Below are 6,595 nucleotides of genomic sequence, written 5' to 3' on the forward strand. Positions count from 1 at the left end.
AAATCATAAACAATTTTATGAAAATCTAACCATTTTGTGACACTGATTCAAATTCATAAAATTATCTTTGGTGAATTTTTCATAACTTTTGGTTTAGTAAGAGCACTACCTTTTGAAGCATTGTGATCATTAGGATATATGTAAGGTGTATAAAGATCAAATCCGACGAGTTAAAACATTTCCTCTGTTCTATAGCATCCATAGTGTTCAGATTTAAATCTTACTTAAGGAAAATATTTTTATCGTGCAGCTCTGCTAAAAATATTCTAATAAATTAAGGGATAATTATTTTCAAAACTTAAATATGAACTCTATGAATAATCTGATATGTACTGCATTTTTCTCCTGTGGCCCAACTTAAAGTATTTTTCAACATAAATACTTGGTGTCTACATTTGTCTTAGATGTAGTCTGAGATGATTGTTTATCTTAACCTTCTGGTACATAGAATTAAAACATAAATAATGAAAGCTTTGAATGACAACAGGCATTAAAGCATCAATTTTATCAGAACTATTTAGTAAATATAATAGTGGCAATATTGACAGTATGAATTTATCCTCAAATTTCTACCTCTTATAAAACACTTTTCTTGAGGCTTTTGTGGCTACCCTGAAGCTATAAGCAACAAATCAGATCAGAGAAACTTTGACTTCCTCATTTCTTTTTCTGATGTTTCACTCTTAGTATATGAGAAAGCAGTGGGTTGTTGTTGTTTTTTAAAAATCCTCACCGGATTTTTAAATATTTTACATATTTTTCCCCATTGATTTTTTTTTTTTTTTTTAGAGATTGAGAAACATTGATATGAGAGAGACATATCAATTGGTTGCCTCTCGCATGCACCCTGCCCAACTGGAACCAGAGATTGAACCTCAACCAAGGTATATGCCCTTGACAGGAAATCGAACCTGAGACCCTTTGGTCCACTGGCTGATGCTCAGGCTCTAACCATTGAGCATCTGGTCAGGGCGAAACTTTGACTTTCATGGATTATCTATCTATCTATCTATCTATCTATCAAAGCCTAATATGTTAAGTGTTTGATCGTTCCACCATTGGACCAGCGAATATGATGTGCACTGACCTCCAGAAGGCAGATGTTCTGACTGGTAGGTCCGGATTGGGTGAGACAGGTGGTCCCTTCCTAACCCTGATCATGCACCAGTGAGGTCCCTTTGGCTGGCCTGAGCCCTCTTACAATCTGGGACCCCTTGAAAGATGTCAGAATGCCAGTTTCGGCCCAATCCCCGCAGGCCAGGCCAAGGGACCCCCACCAGTGCATGAATCCGTGTACCAGGCCTCTAGTACATGTATATTCATCAAACTTTTACATAACATTCAAGCACAGTCTATGGTGTTGGGAACTACAAACTATTTATATTTTGATTTCTGTGGAAAATTGATTTTTTTTCCTCTAGAAAGCTTTTTATAGTTTTCTTAAGGATTCCAAAGCTGTTCATTTTAATGAGGCTTAAACAGGCAATCCATTTATTATTATTGATTATTTTACATTTTTTAATTTTTCAAATAAAAACTATTATAAAATATTTAATAGGTATGCTAGGAAAAATAATTTAATTTGGAAAAATGTGACAGAAACTCCTTTTCTTTTTGGAAGAGCAATAGTGTAAGAAGTTTTTTTCAAGTGTAATTAACTACTCTGAACCTGTATCTCCTCTTCTTTAAAAGGGAAGTTATAATATTTAGATGGGAAGATTATTGTAAGAGCTAGAGATAATATACAAAAAAACTTCTCCCTAGTATAAGACCTGGTGCTTAGCAGCTACTCAAATAACTGAAAAATCCCTAGTAATACCTCTCAGATGCATATTGATTACTGGTCTATCATAAATAGGAATTAATATTAACACAGATTAAAAGAAGTAGAAGCAGTTAAATTTTATGAATGGAAAATGAATATATTAGACACCCCATTTTTTTTTATTTTTATTTTTTTATCCATACCTAGAGGTGTCAAGGGAAGTTTTTCACAGACTGGCTATGACTTTGGCTATGGCTGATGGCATTGCAATATAACATGGTTTATAATAGGGGTGTCGAACTCAATCAGAGAAGGGGCCAAAATCTAAAATCCAGCCTAAATCGCGGGCCGAATGGTTTACTGAACAGTCATAAACTGTCATTGTGATGGAAACGCAGTGGAGTGCAGTGATGACGGCACGGTGCGGGCCACATTGCAAGGCCTGGCGGGACGGATTTGGCCCGCGGGCCTTGTTTTTGACACATGTGGTTTATAAGATGCATCCTAACTTTAGAGATCTTACAATGTGAAAAATCAATGGCAATACATTAAAGTTGCCTTCTACCATAGGAAGAAAATAAAATGTACTAGCCAAATCAAGAAATATGCTATACACACATTATTATACACAATGGTTAAAAATGGTTAATGTTGGATATTATTTTATTCGCCTTTAAACATATTTTATTCAGTTATCTGACTTAAATTCTGGAAAAAAATTGAATATTTAAAAATTTTAGGCTGTTCAGCATGTGACAGAACAAAAATTACACAAAACATTCTCAAAATAAGGATATTATTTTTGGTCCCGTAGTAATTTTTGAGATATACTGTAAACAATATTGATGCCCTTTAATGCCATCAGAATAAAATTTTAGAATTATAATTTAAAATTAAAGTAAACTATTTTACAAAATAGATTTTCCAGAATTATTGTTTTATTAAGTATTGTAATAAATTCAAAAATATTTTCTTTCTTTTCCTACATACTTCTTTTCAAAGAAACATTATTTATTGGGAAGAGGGAGAAGAGTTGCTACAGATTTGGTGAGTTCAATCTACTTTAACTGGAAACTGTCTCAAATACAGAAATGGAAGAATTGTGGCTACGCCAGTAGACAGTTTTATTGAATTATATGCGATTGTTTTTCATTCGTAACCACAGGCCATCCTTAATCTCATATGGTGAAAAAATTTACCTTGATGAGTACCATGCTACTGAGTTTCACAAGATGTCAAAAACTTAAAATTATCATTGTTTAAGAGCTTTAGGAAGGATAACAATCTAAATGCCCTCTGAATCCTTAATCACCTATGAAAGAAAAAGTCATTGGAGTTGGACAAAATACTGAGCTAGTATGTAGTATGTCAGGCAAGTTACTTATATGAATTTATTTAAACCTCTCAACAAACCTGTGAGAGAGGTTCTACTATTATGCCCATTTTACAAATAAGGAAACTGAGTCAGAGAGGGGAAGTTAGCAAATGGCGCAGCCGGTAAACAGACTGAAACAGGCTCCGGAATCTGAGGTGTTCGAAGCCGTGCTACACGGCTTCTCTAACTCACAGCGTGACTGTGTGCAGCTGATCCCACTCAGAGAGGAAAACCGTTTGCTTTTTCACAGAGTGCTTCAGTTCTTTCAAGCCAATGAATTCGAAAACTGCTCAAAATAACTGATCACAGACATCCGAATTTCATAAAGTCAAAATATTCCATTCACTTCATTTAGATCATTTATGGGCTGAAATTTCACCTCATCTGATTATTAGGATGTAAATATAACACCCTATTATTTAAATGAAATATTGCTTTTGAAAAGCAGGTAGAAGGATACGTATACTCATTAGCTTGCTAGAGTGACTAACACCAGGGAAGTGTCAGGTGCATTTACACGTAGGGCTATTTAACACATTTTCTGTTTATTTATTATTTAACTTACATGTAAATTAGAAAACCATCAAAATCAGATGTTTACAAGAAGCAAAGCATAATGTTTTACAGACCAACATACATTTCTCAACAGCATTTAAGTTTGTAAATATGAATATGAGGACATGTTTAATTTTAAAACTGAAAACAGCATTGAAGAATAAATGAAATAATTTTTAAAAAATATTATAGGAACATTCTCATGGTCAAATAATCTGATAAAACTTTCTGGTTTCTCCAGTCTACTACAAATGTAGCTGATTGAATAAGAAACATGTGGGTTTAAGTTTCAAACAGCATCTGACATCTTTATCACTTGGAACTTAAAAACAGTATTCTACTTGTTTATCTTTGTGTCTCTAAAAGCATTTAAGGCCTTGTATAGGTTCCATTTACATTCTTATACATGAGTTTCCTTATACATTTTAGGCACTTATTTTATTTATTAACATTTGCATATTTTCAGTCTCATGTTGGAATATATATAAAAATCTAAAAATTATATTATAGAAATGAAACCAATGCACAATAGCCTGAAATACTTTGCTACTAAATTAGATCACATTATCTTTTACTTTTATGTTAAGTGCATTAAATTTCATAAGAAAATTTATATATTTGTATAAAAATATCAATCTTTTCACATTATCAATATGAAACCAAAACAGTGCTTTATTGAAACTTACTAGATACCAGTTGGGTGTATTGTCTTCATGAACAATTAGTTGGATTTAATTTAATTGTCTGAGATTCATCTCTTGCTTCATTAAAATGTACCCACAGTCAAGGATATTGTCTACATAATGCCAAATTATACCACCTTATGCCATGTAAACTATTGTAAAAACTAAAATGTTAGTTAAAAATTTAAAGTGACTGGTAAAGAAATGTACTGATGATTCTTAAGTACCTTGTGTATAACTGTATTGAGGTTTGAGGCACTCTAATACAGTAATAAAGAGATATTTAGAAATGAGTTATTCTTTCTTATCACACAGAATAGTAATAAGAAGAATAAAAAGAATTAGTGGTAAACTATTTTAAAGAAAATATATTATTTGAAGATACTTGTCAGGTGGAAAAAACTGACTCAGTTTTCAGATGTGACTCGCAAAATTATTTTTCCAAAATCCACTTTTCCTTTAAAAATAGAGATTAGTCTGAAAATAAGTATATGATGAAAATAAGTATACGTTAGGTGCTCACTATCACCTCATTTTTACAGCTTTCACTTGGCACCCAACCATCGCCTGCGAAACAGTGCCAGTTGCATATATCAATAGATGGAGGGAGAGTCTCACTTTCTTGACATTAGCCTCAGATGAATTTCCAGTGTGCTTTCAAACACTGCCATGCCCTCTCAGAAGTGAGGCAGTAGATGTCTGAAAGTGGGCTCAGGAAGTGGATACAGGCTAAACATCTTTAAAAGTGCAAGTCCGGTGTATGTACTTGCTGTCACACTATATACTCAAAGCAGAGCAGTAACAATGGGAACCAAAAGAGGTGTGGGCCATAAGAGAGGGAATGATGAATTTTCTGCATCACTTGCCAAATACTATTACATTACTTTTATTTTTTTGTTTTAATTTTTATTTTATTGATTTGAGAGTGTGTGAAAGAGAGATCAGTTTGTTGTTCCACTTAATTATGTATTCATTGGTTGCTTCTTGAACCCTCAATCTTGGCTTATTGGGACGATGCTCTAACCAACTGAGCTATCCAGCCAGGGCCATTACACTCATTTTATTTAAAACAAACAGAGTGGATAACTTTGAATATTTCACCAAGTTCAACATAACAAAATGTAAAAATCTGCTATATGCAAAGAAGTCTGCTAAACATTTCAGGTTGGTTATAAAACATTCTATTGCAAATAAGTATGGGATAATGTTGCCATTGCGGGATCTCTTAGGCATACACATGGATTGATCGCAAGCCTCACAGTTTGACAAAGAAAATCTCATCTGGATTCCCAGAGCACATTCAAAAAGTGTATTTGTTGAAATATATCACTCTTTGTGTTTTTCTCTTTGTCATCTGATCCTGTTCCTGCTCAGTTGGAAGCAGCTATGTTGCTCCAAGGAAAATGAGGGCTGCTGTAGCAGAAATGCTGAAAGAAAGTCAATGTTGAGCTTCTCACTTCCACACTGGTCTTTGAGATCAGAGCAAGACAAGTCTGGAGAATACTGCTTTCTTAAAAGGAAAAAATGGTCTTCTGAAATTCAAAGGTATCCTCAAGAGGTAGACTCAAAAGGAGAGTTACTAGGAGTGGGTGAATAGAACTCCGTGTAAGACCCAAGAGAAGATTTGGACAGGCAGGAAGAGGAAGTGAGAGGCTTATTATTCAGAAGAAGGCAGGGGTAGGGTAAGGATGCCAGATAACAGTGCCCCAGTTTTGAAGGAGATGGGATGGTACAGAACATCTGGACAAGTAAAGGGGAGTCCAAGAAAACTGTGGCTTTTGTGCATGGCTGTAAAATCCACAAACATCTCAGAGAAACGTGGAGTCAGCCTGGTGCCAGCCGGGAGAGGGCGAGGCAGGCAGTGAAGTGATGAGCCACGGCATGTCTCTAGGGGCAAAGTATTCCCTGCCAGAGGCCAGATGGGGAAAGCAGCCGGGCCTAAGAAGGCCGTGCTGAGCCAGCATAAAATGGAAGGTACCAAGTTAGGTAAGCGACAGCTCCCTGCAGTACTGAAGAAGAGAGAACAGATGAGTCCACAAGCCATAGACTTGACTCTGGGGTGACAGCTGTGGATTGCATGACCAGGCACAGTAAGGGACTGATGAGGCCCATGAGGCCCAGGAGAAAGAAGCCCCTTCTCATTGCCACCATCTGCATATCATAAGTTTTTTTTCTTTACTTCGCTGCCATTGGTTAATGGAATAGGAAGAATGGTCC

This window comes from Pipistrellus kuhlii, unplaced genomic scaffold (genome assembly GCF_014108245.1).
Source record: "Pipistrellus kuhlii isolate mPipKuh1 unplaced genomic scaffold, mPipKuh1.p scaffold_m20_p_9, whole genome shotgun sequence".
Lineage (NCBI taxonomy): Eukaryota > Metazoa > Chordata > Mammalia > Chiroptera > Vespertilionidae > Pipistrellus > Pipistrellus kuhlii.